The sequence below is a fragment of the Diachasmimorpha longicaudata genome, chromosome 16 (genome assembly GCF_034640455.1).
Source record: "Diachasmimorpha longicaudata isolate KC_UGA_2023 chromosome 16, iyDiaLong2, whole genome shotgun sequence".
Classification (NCBI taxonomy): domain Eukaryota; kingdom Metazoa; phylum Arthropoda; class Insecta; order Hymenoptera; family Braconidae; genus Diachasmimorpha; species Diachasmimorpha longicaudata.
The window spans coordinates 3,316,743-3,338,355 of NC_087240.1; the positions used below are offsets into that span (position 1 = coordinate 3,316,743).

At 36.3% G+C, this 21,613-nt stretch overlaps 1 protein-coding gene across 3 annotated transcripts in view; it reads right to left on the reverse strand.

Moving 5' to 3' along the window:
* The window catches only part of LOC135169927 (ankyrin repeat domain-containing protein 50), an 80,207-nt gene that overhangs the window by 51,607 nt on the left and 6,987 nt on the right, over window positions 1-21,613 (reverse strand). For 2 of the 3 annotated variants that reach the window (XM_064135346.1, XM_064135344.1), the window contains exon 1: window positions 6,986-7,708. The gene's annotated coding sequence lies outside the window, so the exon portion shown is untranslated. Of the gene's footprint in view, window positions 1-6,985; window positions 7,709-20,383; window positions 20,522-21,613 lie in introns of those variants that run through there. The other variant, XM_064135345.1, reaches the window with a different exon arrangement.

The following is a 21,613-nucleotide window of genomic DNA, read 5'->3' on the forward strand; positions in this document are numbered from 1 at the left end:
ATCCAAAGACTTTTCCCCCTATCTAACGGATACTGCAGACGAGTGCCACTCAAGCCGATCATAACGGGAAGATTCACGATAGTGGGTGGAGTGGGATTTAATACGCATTCTAGACATAAAAAAATAACGCGAAGGATAGTAGACTAACAATCAGCAAAGATATCTCTATGTTTGTGTATAATACGTAGAGAAAAATTGTTAATAAAAATTTCTCACTTGTAAAATTATCTAATACTGTTAAGATAAAATTTTTTAAGGATTTCCCTTTAAAAAAAAAGTTTAATAACCAAAAAACATTAATGAAAATATATCAATATATTATATATTATATATTCTATATATATTCTATATAATATATTGATGTATTTTTATTAATTTTTTCTTCAATGTTAAAATATTTTTTACTTGAAAAAAATTGAATTTTTCAATTTTTTATAACTATATATTATACATTTGATACATAAAATAGATAAATATAATAGTTATATATTACAACCGGAAATATTGGTAAGGGCATTATGATCATCGGATAACAGTTTAAATAGTACGAATGGCCTTCGATTTGCATTTGAGCCCAACTATTGTGCAGACAGGGCATAATCGATCAAGCCAGCTATCTCTGGACAGCAGAACCCGAGCCCCCCCCCCTCAACACAGGATACCAGTTAGAAAGGGCGCAGTATCACGACCTGTATTTGTATTTTCGTTCACCATAGGGCATTCACAGATAGGAAAATATTTATATTAACGGATGACAGAGGGAGATGGTGAATAGGGGAGGGAATACCCTCAGACGCCTTCTGTGAAAACATCGGGAGAGCGTGTGAATGCTGAAGGTACGGTTTATTTATGATACCAGAGAACGCGAAATTTCATGATTACGAGGGTAAAATATTGGATGAAAAAAATATTTCTGTTGTTACAGTCCCTGAATTTCAGTTGATGGATTCAGATAAATTTCAGATTCAGATTCAGATAACGAGCAATGCTTCCACCCTTTTGTAACAGAAAAAATATTTTCTTTCCAACAATTTATTTACCTTCAAGAAATATTTGTTAATTAATAATTGCACTTCTTCGATTGAGTCATCATCAGAGAAACCTAATCAGATTTTAATTGCACAAGTCCTGATAATTATAATTATGAAAAAATAAATAGTTCCCTAAAGTAAATTGATATTTTAAAGAAATAATTTTTTCGCAGTCAATTTGTAAAAAATTCTAATATTTGAGGATTTCCATTCGATCGTAATAATTGACGTTGTGATCCCCAGAAGGACAAGAATATTCGTACGGTATAACGAGAAGTTATCATTCAGAAATATTATTTTTTTCGAGTCCATTTGCTTCCTCAGAGAGTCTTTGAAATGAAAACTGAGGTTATATAAAGGGCCATTGAGTCTGTGGACGGACTCTCGGGAGACGGTGCGGTTATTAAATTTGGTTAGCTGGGGCTCCTTCCGTACCTTGTGAAGCAATTTCCGGCGTAACCCAACAGACATACACATGCACACCATCTTCATTTGTCCATCTGTGCTTCTGTCGTTCACGTGGTGGCATTGCTTTGATCGTCGGTTTTGCGAAGGTCACAGGAAATCTTCTCGATAATTTGACGAGCAATATACCATTTGGGAGGGGACTAGAAGGGAATGAACTATTCCAACGTCAAGTCAATGAACCCGTTGCGATCGAAACGCTAGCCGGGGGGGTGAAGGCTATACCATTGCGATAAAATATATCGTGAAATTGTGGAATAAATTTGATACTGAAAAAATAAATAAAATTACACGATTTTTTCCGGTGCAAGTTACGCCCCTCGCTCGCTTCGCTCGCCAATACCGGTGAGGGTTCCCGCCCCTCACTCACTTCGCTCGCCAATACCGGAGAGGGTCCCCGCCCCCTCGCTCACTTCGCTCAGCAAAATTCCAAATTTTTCTATTTTCTATTCCCCCTAACATCACATACAATATCATATTTCTAAAAACATCTTCCCAAACCTCTAGAAATGTTTCACTACCTCTCCAGTCTATCATTATTGTTTATAAAATAATAAAAAAAAATATTAAAAAATCAACTCCTATCGAAATATCGAGAGAAACATCTCCACCAGCTCTGACAATTTCTGGAATCACTAAAAATAAACCATCGCCTCCAATATTCATAGAAACGTACATAAATGTGTCTGTATGACGTCACAACTTCTCTTCAATCCCCAAACGACTTTGATCAAAGGCTGAATAAGCGTTTAGAGAAAATATGGATGAGCATATGTGTGTTGAGCCCAGACAGTGCCTCATTTTCATACCTTTCTAGGGTATTTCACTTTGTCCATACCCATACCACATAGATCCATCTACCATCAAGATATTTCAGGGATGACGTCACAGTTCGCAGATTCAATAGAAGATACGTCAGTCAATTGTGGTAGTGGTAGCGGGGTTGGAAGGGGGGGGGGGGAATATTCAATCGTCAAATGCCTTTAACAGGTTTTCTTTATCCCCACGTCATGCTCCACGTGTGGATCTACTTCCCTTGGAAAGCCATCTCCGGCTGTGAGGCATCGTAAATTTGATACTTTGGGGGGGGGGGGTGGGGGGAGAGAGCGAAGAGGGAAGGGGGATTTGGAGGTAGGGAAACGTGAGTATCTCGAGTCTCTTGTATGAAGTAGCTGTACAAAAGGAAAACCACCTCGCTCGATGGAGGAGAGAGCGATAACGTGACGTCACCTGTACCTGTCTTACTGCTCTGGTTGAATACCCCTGGGGTATGGGTCAGGTAAGTCGATTACATGGGTTTGTGCATTCATGCTCTGGATATTTTATTCAAACATTCACGTTCAATTTGATTTTATGGAGGGTTGAGGGAATTAGCTTCCAAATTGAGTGTGAATCAATTTCCAGAATTCTGTTGAGTGTCATTTACATCGTTAAGTAATTGGTAATTAGTGAAATTGCAGTGGTGGTGAAGTACTTTAGAATATTAAGGAGAATTTCTTGATTGTTTTGGGAAGATGTAATTTTTGGTAAATATTTCAGGTGTTAAAATTGAATGATTAATCCATATTGAATGAGATAAATAAGGGGGGTGGAGGGGTAAGGGGTTTGTGGTAGGGGATAATTTAATGAGAGAGAGAGATAGAAAAAAAATTAGGTGACGTAATTGTTTTGATTTTTATGAGAAAAGTCGAAATATTCGGTTTTTTGTCTAAAAAAATCAGTGATCGAAGCCCAAAGGTTCATAGTAATTATCGTTAGAGCCAGTAATATCTGAAGATTAGGGATAACCATTAGGAATGAAAATTGTATAAATAATTGTGGCTGACATTTCTTTTTTGTAAATTTGAATTTGATTAAATCGTTGAAGAAACGTCTCATTTACGTTGAAAATTCAGGGCAAATGAGATTTTGGGGCTAGATTATCAAGGATATGGCAATGAGCTCTAGAACTTTCAATTAATCTCGTTCTAATTATTACCTCGAATGCGTGATTGTTCAATACCATTTATTACTTTGGATTTCAAGACCAATTTTTTATGTGCACGAAGTGTCAAAACATAGGACTTTATTAATTTGGAATACATTAGTGTCTAAATCAATATAAAAAATAAAGAATTAGAAGAATGATTATTTGTTCATATTATTTGGTTACTCCAGAATTATTTAATAATATTATTCTAATTCTATGTAACTCCCTAGACTTCCACTGATTTAAAGAAGAAAAAAAAAACGTAAATATTTCGGGTAAAAAAAAATGTTAAAAATCTAAGAAGCTCTTAAATTGCACGTTTAGATGCAATTTTCTAAAAATAACATTCAACCTAGATTAACCCAATTAAAATAATATTTTTTCCTCGATGGAATGCTCCCTATACCTAATACCTATTTAGTGACGTGGCCCGAGACGAATGAATATTTCAAATGAGTGCAATGAAATAGCCCGTTTACCCAGCAAGTGCATATACCTGTGAAACCGCTGTCATGTTTGACTTTGCATAATGATAAATGCATAGCTCTAACTCATTGTCAAGCTGAGCTGTTGAGCCATACCTTCACCTACACTGTCACAACCGTACACTACTAATACAGATATTGAAATGGAATACAGCAAGTACGATAGTACAATAAAATCAGCATTTTGAGTCTGACTCAACGGATTGTAGTTTCAGTCGATGAATTCCGATTAAATTGCACATTGACGGCTCATTGAATCCAATGTCGAGTCACTTGATTTCCGTTTGTTCAATTCCCACTGGGGTATTGAAATAGACTGGCATCAACTATCATTGATTTTTTTTTTTTAATTTGGATGAGTGATTTTTGATGTTATTTATTTCTATTTTTTGATAATTCGCGAGAGACAAAGAATTCGGTATTTTATTTGTGACGTTTATAAATCGACATGATAAGACTCTAGATAAGTAATCAGACAGATAAGGTTTATTCCAACAAATTGATGAGTGGAGTTGGTGGGGGTATCTCTGGAGAAGATAGACACCTCTCGCAATTTGTCATTTTTGACAAAAAAATTTATTGCTAGGAATGAGCTAATGAAAAATTCCATTAAAAAAATCTAGTGGAATATAGTGTTACACTATATATTATACATATATATATTGATTTATAATTTATTCATTCAATAATAACTAAATGATTTTGGAACTTGAAACTGTTGAAATTAATTAAATTTCATTGATTTAGTTTCAAAAATATTTTAATATGAAAAAATAAATAAATAAATAATTAGATAATGTATTATGGTTATCATTATTGTGTAAATATAGATAATCTATTTGAAGCAGTTTTAAATTGTAAAGATAAATAAACTTTTGCTAATGGAAAAATCGATAGGTGTTGGTTTAGATTTTTTAAAAATAATTTTAGAGGGCAAAGGGCACTCAATTGGATTATTCCTTCCAAATAAATTTCATCTCACACAGCTGAATGGAACTAACCGCACATTATCGAAATACTCTACTCCCACTATTCCATAAAGAATCAAATTTAATCCCGCATTCCTATTGGTTGATATTAAAACCAGGGAAATAATCTGTGAAATCTGAAATTTCATGTTTTTTTTTGCTTCACAATGGAATTCAACATCATTCTTTGGAAAGTTCCTACTCGAATGGCCATGAAATTTCGATTATTTCCAAACTGTGGGTTCAAATTGCTCTCGATGATATTTCGGAAATTCTGATAAAAAAAAGTGTAATACAAACTTTCCCTTTTAAAAGGGGAAGTCACGAAGTTTTTTTAGTGATCAAAATTAATATCACGAGGTTCAATGAACCCCTGGGACGTTCATTGACATTGAGAACGACAAGTGGAATATTCCCCAGTCGAAAATTCAATTCAGGGTTTTTTTTAGGGCTCGAGATTCTACAATCATCTGAAAATTGTTTTTTTTCAGACAAGCGATTCTCTTATCGTAAAAAAATATTTCTCAACGCCCTTAGTTCCGGCGGAATCGAAGCTTCTGCTGGTGAAACTTCAGCTAGATTCAGCTTTATCAGTGCAATTGGTATTAAGGTCGCTTCTAGATATCTCACCCCTGAAATCCCTCGCATCTGCCATTTGAATAGTGAAAATATTTAAATAGAATTCTGTTTGAAGAGGGTGTGTGTATGTCTCCCAAGATACACAGATACTATATCGAAGGGGACAGTAGATACACAATCGATATATGGTCTCGAATTGTTTGCATAGCCTCCCGAACAACAGAACATTTTTACCATTATTCGGTAAATTTTCGATAAAAAGAATTGAATTTCTCGCCTCCGTCAATTACAGAAAATTTCAATTTTTCTTATTCATTGATGACTTTCTCAATATTCTGAATATTTAGTTAGTGATTGAGTTCTTATTTTTGTCTCCCCAGACACTCTTTTGAGTCTCTCCAATTTGTTTTCACCTCATCCCCTAAATTCATTCACCGAAGGACTAATCACCCCCCCCCCCTCCCCCCATCTTCAGGGAAAAACCTGCTCAGGTACAATCATTTCATTGAATACAATTCGACTCGTCAGGGAAAATGTGAAACTAGAATATCATAAATTTTGATTGCTATTACCGGAAATCGTACCCCAATTAGCGTAATATCAGTCTAATCCTCCAATTACCTGGCCACAACCGTCACTTGATATGCAATAAATTATTTAAAATTGGGAATATTCAGTCAACAAATTCTCTCGGTCTTTGACCTATTGAAAATTCCATTCTCTTGAAGGTTTTAATACTCCCTTCATGATCAGTAATTTTCCTGACAAAATATTTCAATTATTTGATTTTTTTAACTGAATAACTCCAGCTCACAAATTTCGCAGAATTTCACATGTGAAAATCGGTTCTTTAAAATATTTTTCTCAGCCTCCGAAATGATAAAATTTTACTCGCGAAATTGTTACAATTCCCATTTCTCCTCATGCGTTCTGGCATCGCCTGGGGCATGTTCAAGGTCAACCATTAGATTTCTGTTCTACCCGAACAATTTATCAAGACTCATAGGTCAATAAAAATATATTAAATATATATTTAAAAATAGAACATCTTTACAGAAATTATTGGCAATTTTAGATAATTTTTTAAAGCAAAAAGCGGAAAACCCTTTTGCAAATTAAAATCTCGATCGCTTATATCCACCGGAGGTTGTCCCCAACCGTCAACATTCAAGTTCACCCAAAAAGTTCAACTTAAATAATTTATCCAATTAAATAAATAATTAAAATAATCAAACGCATCATTTAAATACTTAACCAATTAATTCAAATAATAAAATAAATAATTTAAACATTTAAAACTCCCATTACCCGTCATGCGCTCTGCAATTGCCTGCAGCATGTTCAAGGCCAAGCACTAGCCCCCCCTTCCCCCTCCCAACCGCGATAGTACCGACCTAACTCGAATGTTCCTTCAAAACCGATGATAAATCCCTCCCCATCGCCAAAGTACAAGAAAAACGTGCACAAATAACAACATAATCGACTTACTCGTGGTTGGGTATATCGATCGATACCACGCTCCTGCCTCGTTCCCTTTGTTCACGTAGTGCGAAGGCCGACGAAAGGAGACGCACCAGCTCTCAGCAGCACTGAACGAGAACCCGCGTACACCGGGATAGGACGTGGGGGGGGGGGGAGAAATAACCGAGAAGGGAGGTGAAGAGGACGCGGAATAACAGGGAAGGGGGGTGGGGGAGAAGGGGACCCTTCGCTGGCAAGGAGCACGTATAAAACAAAAACGATAAACAAGTACAGCAAGTGAACGAACGCGACTCGTATCCAAAGCGAAGTATCAGCACAAAATAACAGAAAAAAAAAAAATTTTTTTTTTTTCAACTCAACAAAACGAATTGATCACTACACGTACACACACACACACAACACTCGCAAACTTCTTCGTCCCTTCGCGTGTTTTAAAAAATTTTTTTGCGACCAGACAGACGTGCACCGAGTTCTCGATAAATTCACTGAAAGCCGCGTTGGGAGTGCGACGTTGACGGCGTCGTAAACTCCCGTTCTAGCCCGTATCGTCGGGATAATTCATTATCACTTGATTCTGGATGATAAATTGAATGGCTGGAGCTCGAGTGTTGACTGTATACACTTTTGTTACTCGCGGAATGAGTTATTTGAGTTGAGAAGAGAAAAGAAGTGTTGAAAAGTGAGAAACGTTGTGAACTCGTCGACGGACGCGGCCAGACTGAGGCGCCGGCGTGTTTACAGCCCCCACTGTGCCTCCCAGCGCCTCTCGCTCATCGCTTCCCCCCACTATGGGGCCCACCACCAATAGCGCATCGGCTTCTCGTTCTAGTGGGGTCTCGGTTGCGCTGGGTTTCTTTTTTTACTCAACCTTTCTCGCGGCCACATCGTTTCCTTCCCGCCAGCCGCCTACGCCCCGGGCTCAGCTGTCGCCCAGTGGTGCTTAACTCTTCGACGACTATTTTCATCCTGAGGATTTTTTTTCTACCTCATCTCGCACTTCGATTCCCTCCCTCCCTCCCCCCAGCCCTTGGGGCACGTTGTGGATCTTTCATGGATGTGATCTTTGCTTGGGGAACTGGGACGAGAGAGCGGGTTTCAGTTGGGGGATGGGGTGAGGGGTATTTTTGGGGGTTGTGAGGGTAGGGGGTGGAGGGGTGGCCTTGAATTTTTGAAGGGTCGGTGGATCGATTGATGGGAATAGCACAATTGAATTTTTTAGAATTTATATGCAAAAAAAGTTTGGATTTTGGTTTATGTTTAATTTATGTTTCAAATTTTGTTTTTAATTTATGGGGAAATTAATTAATTAGTCGGTGTTTTGAGGCGGAAAAATCGGGGGATTTATGGGGTGTCGTATAAAGTTCTATTTTTTTGAGTCTCAGGGGAAGAAAAATTAGGAAGATTAGGGAAAATCAGGTAATTATTGGTATCATAGAGCGACAGTCGATTGTATGTTCAATTGAATTTTAATGGAATTTTTATAATGAGGTGTAAAAACCCCATTATGAAAGAATATCATTCCCCTCTCGGTTTTCATTCGCGCCATGGTGATTGGGGAGGTATTTTTATAGTTTATAGAGGCGCAATGGGGTTTCACCCGAGTGGCCTTGAATATTCTGAAGGGGTTGCAGAGGTGGGTGGATCGATAGGGAGAAATGGTTTCAGTGAGCCGCAGGATGTGATCATCCTGGGAGGACCCACGTAAATGCAGTCTTAGTCACATCCAGTATTGGAAAATTTACTTTTGAAATTTCACGTAAAAAAACTAGAAATTTTCAGCCAATTAAAATCTCAATTTCTCGAATAATTTAAAATAATTCCAAATGGGGTCGTAAATAAATACTTAGAATTTCCAAATTCGGTGCGAAAATGATTTTAATATTATTATTTGATAACTGATATAATTACAAGGATTTTATATTTTTAAATAAATAAAAAATCAAGAGATGAAACTGTAATTGTTGAAAATTTCTATATTTTAACCTGAAATTTTCAGATTTATCTGCTCCAAAAAATTGTTTTCGCCTGCATATGCAGAAAAAAAAGTCAGTTATTCCGATCGATTTTCATACCTGATAAAATCCCTGGAATGAACAATGAATGGTTATTTTACGGTGCTGTAAATTTGAAACGATGATAAATTGAATTGAAGGTAAAAGTAGCGGATTTTTTTTTTGAAATAACTAGAGCGGTCGCACAACAGCAATGGATCAGAGTCGTTGGCGTTGTCGGCCTTTACAGCCCAGCCTCCAGGGCTATGATGTAATTTATTCAAGCACCAGTCGACCGAAGTCCATGGGGTGTGGAGGGATGAGGAGGGGTGAGGGGAGCTCCGGTGAAACAAAACACAGTGTTATACGTCATGGTACTACCTTGCAGTCGGGGAAAGTGGTAACATAGCTGTGAGGTGGTGCACCTGGAAGTGATTTTCAGGAGCAAAACATCGAGCCAAGTCAACACGAAAACAAGAATTTTACATGGGTCTTGACTATGTTTTACTCACTGTAATTTTGATAAAGTACTTCTGCGGAAACTCGTGGGTATGGTGGGGCGAGGAGAGGGGGGAGAAGCCCGGAAAAAGTTATTGAAAAACTCGGGCAATCTTGAAACGATATACTGGTCGAAGTGTTCTTACTCTAAACGTTGTTGGTAAAAAATTGGAATTTCATGAACAGACTAGTAGTTTCAGGAAAGCGTTATGCACTATTTACGTAGAAAAATCATTAAATTTTAAATTTCCGAGATTACTTATCCCGTTTTCCGTCAAAAATGTTTGTCGATAAAAAATGTAAATATTTTTGTATTCTTAAATATTGATTTTATGATTTAAAAAGAAAAGTTGATTGTTGAAGCCTCTGGAGACCATAAAAATCAATAAAATTTTGAAGACTGTGAATAATTATTTCATAAAATAATTCGTTACTTTAATATTTTAATTGAGGAGTTTAAAATAGTGAGATCGTGAATATTTAAATTCAGAACTCGTGGAATAATTGAAAAGCTGAGAGGGAAGATTTAGAATTTTAAATTTCATTCCAAAAGTGGATGTTCCAGAAAAATATTTTATAAAATTATTGAAATTGTTTTAGTCATTTAATTTACGTAGAATAAAAAATCACATAAAATTGCATTTGACGTTTGTCAGAACTCAAGAGAATAAATCAAAGAAAAAATAAATAAAACGAGAGAAAGAAATGAATATTTACACTTTCCAATTTCATTAAAAAAATTAATATTCCAGAAAATTATTATATAAAATTATTGAAATTGTTTTAGTCAAATGTTTTGTCAGTGAAACTTGAATATGATTTTATCTACCGCGGAAGGTCTTTTAAATTGTTTAATTTACATATAATAAAAAATAAAATAAAATTGCATTTGACGTCTGTCAGAACTCAACAGGATAAATCATAGAAAAAAAAATTGATGGAGAATGGAGATTTGAAATTAGGAAAAATGACACTGAGAAAAGTCAAATGGCGTTATAAATGAACATTTCACCATGGGAAATAAGCTGGAGGAGGTGTTTGCAAGTCCAGTGTAATTTATAGTTGCTACATTATTACAGCTGAAAGGGAGTAGAGGTGTTATGGTAGCAGGTCATATAATACCGTACGCACACGGGTGTCGCGTATCTGTGACTAGACGACCCTTTCGGTTATGTATGTATCCTTATGCAGAAAGAGGAGAGAGGCCATGCACCAGTTCATACTCCAGGGAAGATTGCTACCCGGTACACCATTTGTGTATTCAAAGTGCTCGCACTCTCTCACTCATTCCGGTGCTCTCAAAATCCGATAGAGAGCATTAATAATGTCTTCCACGGGGAGATATTTCCTCACGAGTTGATATTAAAGATTCTCGAGAATTGAGGGGCAATTTAATATTGAGGAGTTGATCCTCTATTAACAGAGTAGTATAACATTTTGCATTGACGGTTTATTTTCCCTGGCATAGACTAAGACGTTCATTGGAATATAAAGTAAAAATAATTGAAGTGAAATATATTAATAAAAAGGATTATTTAAATCATTTTATAAATAATGTAATATAATATGCTCCTGGGAAAAATATTATTTATATTATTTTATGATTGATTTGAATAAATAACAATAAGTAAAATATATATTTTTTGTTATTATATATTTTGAGCTTTTGTGAGCTTAAAAAAAATTAAATTTCGCTTCCAGACGATATTTGGAGGGAGAAACATGTTTTGAACAATTGTTTTATCAAATCAAATAATTGTTTACTGTTTATTATTATATAAATGTGCGCTGTTTCCCAGCGATTTAAAAAAACGAATTTTTAACAGATAAATTGAATCAATTGTTCGGAAAATTCAAGCAAAAATTGCCTGTCAGTTCCGTAAAATTTCCGACGGTGTGATAACACTCTGGAAGATATCCGTAATTTTTACCCAACATTTTTCTCAGTGCATTTTAATCCTGACATCAAAAATAATTCATCGTAATGAAATTTTACCTCAACGAACTAAGAAATAGCTCTTCATTTTAATACCAAAATAGATCCATCCGACTTCCTCGTCACTTTACCTCCTCCAATGCAAACTAGTATCTCTTTTTCCAGTCTCTCAACACAGAGTAACCCAGCACTCAGGTAAATGAGGCGACGAGAAGACAAATCGTCTCCGCGAATCTTTACAAATAACTTGTCCCTCCATCGCATCTTGGTTGTGGCCCGTCTCGGCTGTACTTGAGGAATCGCCATTTTATTTAGAGGCTCATTACGACGATATACATGTGACAATTACTCACACGATTATATGTCTGATGGAATTAAAAATTGGGAATGACATTAGGTGAGTGAAAATGAAAACGAGAGATGAATGGGCTCTTCTTTTTCTCGTCACATAAAATATCAACTGGACACTTTATTTTTAAATTTCTTGGGGTAAATAGCAACAAAAAATGATTGCAAAAAATTTAGGGAACTGTCACACAATTTTTACCCACCCTCACATAATATTTGCAAAACATTCCGTAATTATTACTAAGCACTCGTCATCGTGGGGTAAATTTTCTGCGAAATTGGGGCCGAAACGCGGAAAAAATCGCGAATTTTTAAAAATCCTTAAAAAAATATAAGTAACAATAATACTGTTGTAAATAACATAAACAAATGTTTAACTATGACTGAGAAATTATCTCAAAAGCCTCCAATAACGTCTGCAATTCTATTGTTGATGGAGCGGTCGTTTTACGATCGGCCGAGTGTAATTGTAAAATTACAAATGAGTAACACTGGAAGCAAACGCAAAAACTCATGCAGTCGATCGCCAACAATTTTTCGTTAACATTCGCTTGTTACCCAGTCGCCGTACATTTACAATAAACCATCGGCTGTAAATAACCGACACGTTAGTATTTTACCCTCGCGATGAAAACTTGGCGAAGCCCAAAGAAACCGTCTGACGAAAAAAAATTGCAACTGCGTGTGCTTGTGAAGTAATCGATATTCGATTGCCGATGGAGCGATATTTTCACCTGAACGTGTCTATTCCGGGGACTGACCGTGCGAAACTTGTAAATTCGATGGAACGAGCTTCCGGGGCGTCTCGCTCATGAGTTGCCAAAGGGGAAAAAAATGGGGATTTTTCAGCCGGAGGGATGACTGACATATCTTCGAGGTGTGAGTGGTTTTTTTTAAGAGTAAAATACTGCCCTCACTCACATTCACGTGACCTTTTTTTCTCGCATGAATTGGTGATGGTGTAGGGGACACTGAATGAGACACCTGCAGAACATACGGCGTTAACATGTGCGCAGTCCTTCTCCCATGACATTGGTTGTCATGTTGATTTTATGGTACTTGGGGACGCATATGGAAGATATGCAGATATTTAAGACCAATTCTGTCTCGTGGAGGGGAGAATAATGGGCCTTAATGTCTCTGTTTAGAGGTCTAATGGTGCAATAATTTAAAAAATAATATTTTGCGGATCAGATTTTTTCCTGAGAATCAAATGCCCGAAATTCCCTTTCAGATTCGATTAAAATTTTTATCAGAGTTTTTCTCGTCTTCTAATTGTTTAAAATTAGTCGAATTAAAATTATTTAATTAATAATCCGGATTAATGAGCTTTTTTTGTCGTGAATTTGAAATTTCTCTGACGCTTTCGCGCGTTTTGGGTATTTTTACTCTAATTTTTACTTGAAAATTTATAGAATTTAAGTATTATTAATCTATTCATTAATTCCATTGCGACACGTTTAACAGAATTATCTGAATAAATGAAATATTAATCAATTAAAAATAGAATAATCAAAAAATAAGTCTAATTCGTTGAAATATTTTTAAATCCTTTCTCGCGTGTTTAAATAATTAAATCAAATAAAATCTCACAGCTACGGTATTTCAACATCTGAAGCCTCGTAGCTGCAAAAAATTTCCAGCACTCAAGGATTCGCAAACTCCGGATTGAATGACTGCTCTCAACGCAGCTGTCACCGCGAAGTTTGCGGTCACCTTCTCCGATTTGCGTATAATTTTTATTAACTAGTTTCTCTGATTACCAATTCACTGGATTGTCAATAGGAAATACTCTCTCTTTCTCCGCTCAAGACTAGTTATGTGAAGTTACTCACAGTCTCACACGTCACGATTCACTTGCCGCGAGCATTCGCGAGTGCACAGAATGTAAAATTCAATAATAAATATTGGAAAAAAATAAAAATTACGCGTTGAAGTGGAATCAGCAAGTCATGTGACATTTGATAAGTCAATCAATTTTTCGATTCGCTAGATAAACAAGTGGTAGTGTAAAATATTTTTAAAAACAATATCTCCACATGTTCAGTCGTGAAAATTTAATCCGCGAAAAAAAAATTTCTAGCGTTCGGTAAATATTTTTTTTTGCAGTAAATATTGTTTTTGCAACAAAATCGATTGTTACAAATCAAATCGACTTCGTCACAAAACAAAAAAAAATTGTTAACTGCTTGAGATTTTTTTTTCGTGAGATCTGGGATCTGTTGACGATTAAATCGAATTCTTCTGAAGGCAAATGACAACTTTTAATCAGAAACTTTTAATTACATCGAGTGAAGAGGAATTCTGGACGAATAAGAAATGAGAGAATTGTATTTTGAAATGAAATGACTTCTATCCCGTGTATGCCAGACTGTCTGACTATTCCTCGTCTCGTCTTATCTCGCGAAGTATTCAGTTTTGTATTTTTCCGCTGGTGGTTGAATAACCCATGCTCGGGGTTGCTCAATTTTTTTATCCCAAAATCCCCGGAGACTCGTGCGTATGCGAATGGTGTGTTCAAAAGTGCCTCCATTGAGTTCACTGGATGTATCAAAATTACACGTACATTTTTCAACGAGGTATTCGTGTGCTGCGAATATCGTTGTGAGAACGACTCCATTTTATTTGCGCGATGGGAGGGAAAATTGTCGGAGGCATGACAACCGCTCTCAGGGGAAACTATGTGACTTGAGATGCTACGAATTGGACGAAATTTAATCAAATTGACAGTGAGGATTTAAATATACGTCGGTTGCTTATCAGAGATAAAAAAATCATAAAAAATTAGTATTCGGTAAAAATTACGGAATTATTACGAAATTTTTCACTGAATCTTTCCCGAAAAAGTCCAGAACTGTTCCCTAATTTTTACTAAACACAATTTCGACTATTGATTTAAAAAAACTTTTATATCGACCTCGTAAAAATTAAAAGTCGACAATAATCGATTCCCCAAAAATCATCGAAATCATTGAAATATCTTCGAAAGAATATTTCTATTAATTTATGTTTTAAATATTTTTCAATTCAATTTCAATGAGCTCATGAGCTCAAAAAGTCTTCTGAAAGTCTCCAAAGAATATTTATGGATCGCCAGACAAAAATTTCCGGAACATCTTCAACAGGAAAAAAAATTTTAACTCGAAATTTTCTCCAACATTACAAAGATCATTATTGCTCCCGAATTAGTCATTAAACCAGCTCCCGTACTCCCCAAAAACGTCGAGGCCATTCATTCTGCTCGTCTCCAAGGCCGCGGTAAACACGGTAACAAGAAACTCGGGGAAACATCGTAGTAATTCGTGAGGATATAATCCCACAAGAAGTTGGGCTACCTCAGCCAACAGGAAATGTCCTTCCCACTTTGCCTCGTACAAAGCTGTTGAGAGTCAGTGTCCAAGGTCTATATTCACGGACACATACGACATATGGTGTGTGCGATGTATTACAACCGATGGGGATGAGGTAAGAAGAGTGTCACATACAGGGGAGTTGATAGGTGGGTCACGCTCTCAGTCCGGGGTCTCAGACTCGTGACATCTCAACCAGAATGGAACCTCTCGAGGATCTGGGGGAGGAATGACACGGAGATGGGAAGAATGAAAATTGCCGGTGAGATGGGGAAATGGTGAGAGTGGAGGAATCAAAGAAAATCTTGAACAAAGAGAGTCAATCTGAGGTCAACGTCGATGCTTTCCGAGGATTCCGCGAATGTCTTGATTTCATCCTCATTCACTTCAGGCAATTTCATAATTCCCGGGGGAAGGTATTATCGTCATGGAGAGAATTTACCGGGATAACTATTGAGCTGCAGAACATCGATAAGGAAATTCCTCGGAGATTCGAGACGGTAATACCAACACGTCATATGGAGTGTCAGGAAATACTGATTTTGATGACAAATTGGATATAAAATTATTTTCTTAATTATCCGTAATTATGTTCTTCTAAATTATTATTAATTATAAAAATATTGTACCTTAAAATGACTTTCAATTTAAAATTCAAGTATTTAAGGTAATTTTTATTGTTTTGTAACTCAAAGATTTGAAGTTTATTTTCAATATTTTCATACTCGACGTCTCTAGCAATTTTTTAAGGAAAAATATGTTTTTCCTACATTTTTATATTTTTTTTACCTATTTTTTAATCACAAAAATAAATTGACTCACTTCAGAACCTTTTGACAAGACAATTTATCAAAAATATAATTTTTTTAACGTCCTAAACACCTCATAAAATTTGAATGTCTCTTCAGCAATAAATAATGAAATTTCTCTAGAGCTACTGATGAGTCCACCAATCGACAGTGTCAATCAATCTGAAAATTGACTAACTTATGCATTGAAGTTGAGGTTTGAGGTGCCTCCAATTTGTTCTCGTCTCAGTTACAAAAATAATCAGCCCAGCAAACGAGCTTAACTTTGTTGGGGAGTTAGGAGCGGCAGGCGATAGTTAATAAACCGGTGCCCAACGGTACATCAACAGACTTCGATGATACTTTGGCTAAAGTACGCGCAGGGGGTGTATTATAAAGGTGACAAGGATAATGGCGACAGCCGGATGGCAGACACGCTGGAGGCGAGAAGAGTATGAAACACCGGAGTTTCCCCTCTTCAAGAGATACTACTGTGCCGAGTTTCCAGGGGGAAACTGAGAGCCGTTGATGGAAATTCTCTGGCCTTTGTACCGGCTTAATAATTTCAACAAAGTTGGATAATTAGTCAGCCATACGTGGGCATTGCAAAATTATATTGTACGATGATTTTATATTTTTGCAGAAGAATTTTTACGGTTTTACGCTTTTCATAAATAAAAAATCCTGTCAATAGCGTAAATTTTGTAATTAATTATCTGTGACTTCGTAAAGATCACAAAACAGCACTACAAAATTTCAAGATCGATAATTTTTTACTTGAGGTTAAATGGAAAATAAATAGAAATTTTTGGAAAATTTCGGTTTAAATCAGTTTATTTTACTGGGACTTCTGTGATTTTTTATTGCGCCCCACAGCTATTTTTCGGTAGGTCATTTTGATGTGTTAACGGGCCATCTTGCATCAGACTGATATTTTACGAGGTCGATAGAAGTTTTCCCAAATTTATTTAATTTATTTTAAGGTCTGAAACTGTTAATTTAAATATCTCAGCATTTTCTAGAATTTTCATCGATAAAGCAAGACGATCGGAAAACATTTTAAAAGATTTACTCGTGTTTTCAGATTGAGCCAGGAGAGTACAAAAAAGGTAGAATTGAGGGTGTATCATCTCCTTGGAGTGTACCCTCGTCCAGGGCTTTAGGAAGCCAACCAATCGAGCCGTACAGCTTTCAAGAGGACGAAGTGAAAGCAGCCCTGTGTGGGGAGACACGATTCAGTCGTCTCCCCTCGGCTTTGCCCGACCATTCATTCGACGTTTTATCCTCTTCATTTACTTACGCTCTCAACTTTTATCCTCGAAAGGATTCCATTCAGCCATAAATACCTTCTGAAGGTGACTCGTGTTATTCCAATGAATTTGACAAATCGATTCCAGTGCAATTCATCTTGCGATTTTTTAAACTTAAGAATCCGATACGCACCGCGGGATAAAAAATAAAATATTGTGAGGGATGCAGTGTCATTCCACACACGAATACATACATACACATACATATATATATTATATATTATATGTGCTGTAATATATAAAATATATTGATTTATGTCGTAATTTAACGATTTTTTCGAGTATTAAAATACTTTTTTCAATTAAATTAATTAAATTTTACGTTTAAATTTATTAAATTGTTATTACATAACAAATAAATCATGAAGGAATAGAATAGCGTAAGATAGACCTCAAAAATCGTTGTACCGAATTCTTTGAAAGGGAAATGGCATTAGGACTGTAATTTTTATGGAGAATTTCTCTCCTCGAGGGAAAAACCGGTGACTTTTTTCACCCCAGCGAGTCAAACTCATGAGGATCTTTGATCCTTCGAGTGTAACCACTCGTCTTGTTTATCACCAACCGCTAAATAAGATTTGCACTGCGCGTTTGACGGAAATTTTTACCCATTTGCTGCCTCCACCCGGTTCTACGAATTTCACAAATTGAGGGGAGCATTTTACAGCGAAACGCAAACGAAGTTGTGAATTGCGTTTTGGGAAATAAAATTCGTTTACTTACTTTAATGGACGGAAGTTATTGAGTCATGATAGCAGAAATAGAGTAACTTCGGTAGAAAAAATCGTTTACTTTATTTTATTTACTTTTTTGAAATGTTTTAAATCTTTTGTAGAATAATATGCTGTTGATTTGAACGGAAAATTTTGTTTTCAGTTCAAAACATCAGTTGAGTGATGAATGATAATTTAATTTTGAGTGTAATATTAATTTGGTAAAATATTTTGTCGCCAATGACGTGTTCTTCTTATTTTACGGTTATTTATCCGGAGTTAACGGAGGAGAAAAAATTTTTCAGACGTAAAATATGATTTTCTCCGTAAATTACTCATAAGTAAATCGTAAAATACGTTTTTATTAAGATCATAATTTAAGATTTCTTAAGCGTGAAATACGGTTGGGGAGACGTAAAAGACGTATTGTTTGGGCGTAATTTACGTTTTTATTTTCACCGTAAAATACGTCTTGTTAAAGCCGAAATTTCGAGACTCATGACAGAAGAAAGTGGACGAACATCACATTGACGTGAAAAATATCCAATTATCTTAAATATTTTTTTACAGGTCACCCCTAATTACGTCAGGCCAGGTCACTCAATTCACCCACTTTCAATGATTAAATTTGTCACCTCTGAAGTAAAAAATTAATCAATCAAATTATCTTTAAAAAATTGAAAAAATCTGAGATCTCCAACAATTACAGAATTACGAAATAGCTAAAATTGCGGTACCTCCCTCAGTTGAGAACCTAAATTTCGTGATAAAACTAACCCTCATCCCTTCTTTCCTTCCCCCTCAGTCTAATTTCACCAAAAATTTCTGTCTCTCTACAAAAAAAAAAAAATTCTCCATCAGAACATAAGCTTCTCAATTATAAAAAGCTCTTCCATCTTTCTCCTGTGCTTTCGTAATTCGAGCACTTGGAAATAATTTAGAAAACCTGTAAAACCGAACAATGAAAAAACCCTGTAAAACTTGATAATTACGACGGTACAAATTTTTCCTCAAAGAAAGCATTCCCCAATAAAAAAGCGCTCTCCACCCGACTCCATTCGCATAATTCCCGTAAACTTCATTCAGATAAAATGGAAAAGTAGTTCAGACAAAATTCTCATAATGTTCCACTGAGTGACAACGAATAAAAAACTTTTCTCTACGAAAAACTACTCTCCAAGAGTAAATACGAACCAAGTAAACCGTGGAAACCGGCAAAAGTCCGGAAGAAAGCTGCAAGACCACTCAGCAAGTGGATGCAATAATACCGGAGCCAAAATCGTCTCACGATTAACCCGACCAACAACGCACAATGTTGATAACATTGGAGATCGTAACACGTGTTACAAAGCAGTTTGCTGACAGGGAAAATTCCTGAAGGTGCAATAGTTATGTAACAAGACGAACCCGACGAATACACTAACGCCCCCGACGTTTCTAACGCCTCGTGGGTAGTCTTCACTATCGAATGGGCAATAACGGCAACCGTTATCGTAACCCACGGGTCTTGATACACCCAGCCCAGCCAATCAAACTATACCCTTCCTTGTGTGCTTTCTCAACCCTCGATATATTTCGTTTCACCAAAATTCACGATGTCTGAGACCTCTAACGTCTAGTCCAACGATAAATTTAAACTCCATCCGAAGAGCTCTATTCCTGGGGGGAGGGGGGGAAGCACATGGTACATGGTGGGTTCCAATGGTCTGGGAATATTCCCGGAGCTTTAGGAAAATCTGAGAAAAAAATGATTTTTGCGAAATATTAATTTACTGCAGAAAAGTATTTATTTTTTCAAAATTGGATTTCCCCAGTCTAATCTCTATCAAGGGAGACTGAGTTAGGATTTAATAATGATGATTATATTGCTCTAGAAGATGAGTATTTTCTAGGTGACCCTGAATAAAGGTTATTAATAATTAATTAGATTTTAATTTAGTTTTTTAGAAATATTTCGAGAAATTATTTAATGCTGATGATTATCGCAGGATTTTACTGAAGGTTATAATTAACATAATCAGGTTGTAGAATGATGTAATTGACGCAATTGAAATCTAATGAGAATTGTCAGGGAATTACTAGATTTCGAAAATAGAGGATTGAAAAAATAAATATTTTCCTGAAGTAACTGGATAATTCGCAAAAATATTTTTTTTCTTCGTGTACGGTATCTTAATTATTTTTTTATATATCCGCGATAAATGAAGTGATCCCAAAAGCGGCCCTTTTTGCGCAGGGAAGCCCCGGAGCCGAGAAAAGCGCGAGAAACGGAGATATTAACTTTTGGTTATGAAGAATAGAATGCGCCATTTTTTTGTTTAATTATGACTTTTCGGGAATAATGACGTGATTCCCAGGAGCCAAAATAATTAATAATAATAACAATAATGATGATACAGTTATTTGTTCGTCACTTGTGCAAATGCCTCCTGTGTAAATATTTAATTTATAAATTATTCTTCAAACTCACCGAACGACGAGAGCCGCAGGGTTTGAAGCTCGGTCATCCTGACGTTCTCAGTTGCTATCGGTCTGAGTAGTTACGGGGAAATCTACTGCTGCTCCTCAGCAGTTCTGCTCTTGCGTTTGACTAAAAAATCATGGAAAACTGCAACAAAAACAGAGAATTCAATTTTCCAACGATTCATATTCTTCCCTCAAATTAATTAATATAATATCACTCCAATAATAACAATATATGAGATATCGCGACCAAATTTACCAAAATATTTCAAATTCTGGAATGACAAATATTTCCCAATGTTCCAGTCTACGGAAACAAAATCACTTAAATTAATTCATTACATTCAATTGAATACTTCAACAACAATTTTCCTATCAACTAACCCTTCACGTTTACAATTAATATTTACAATTAATGCTCACGAATTTACTCGAAAATTGAATGGAGCTGAACACGCCTTAAACCCCCGCGATTCCCAAAAAAATCGCAAAATTTTTCCGAAACATCTCATATTTGTAAAAGCGAAATCTTTATCGACCTTTTCTCACCCTGTACCGTCTACATGGCATCCAGTAGTGAGTGTACAGCGCCCTTAACGCCCGTATATATTGAAAATGATCCCTGGAACACAGGGAAAATCCCCGAACTCGAGAATTGTCCCTCAACGACGTCTGTGTACATCCTCCGAGGGAGTCGTCTACGTCTCCCTGAAGGGAAATTTTCGCTACAAGCGCAGTTTGAGTTTATTTGAACAGAACAATTAAAGCTCCCACCCCTTCCCCCAAGCCACACTCATTCAGTATATTGTTAAACATTCTCCCACCAAATTCGGGGGAATTTGGCACAGCTCAGACCGAATGAACACAATGAACATAATTATTCAGTCGGTAAATGTTTTTCATTTCTTCAATTCACCCGAAAATTTTCCTATCTTGGGCTTATTAAATTCCAAATGTTGTTAAGCTATTTTCGGCTGAATTATTCAATCCTCTCTCGTTGTCTGTAACTGGGGGAAACAGTGGTGCACGGTAAATGCACAAAAGGTACTGAGAAACTGGGGGAGAAAGAGCCGGTTACGGAGATACCGGAGGATTTTCCAACGTCTTGTGTACTCGGCTTGATCGTGGGCCATATTAGCGTTTACACGGCTGTAATTACCGGGTCGAGCGAGACGGGAACGACGATTACTTTTACTCCGGGGAATACCAGAACTCCGGACGTCTTAAAATCCCCTCC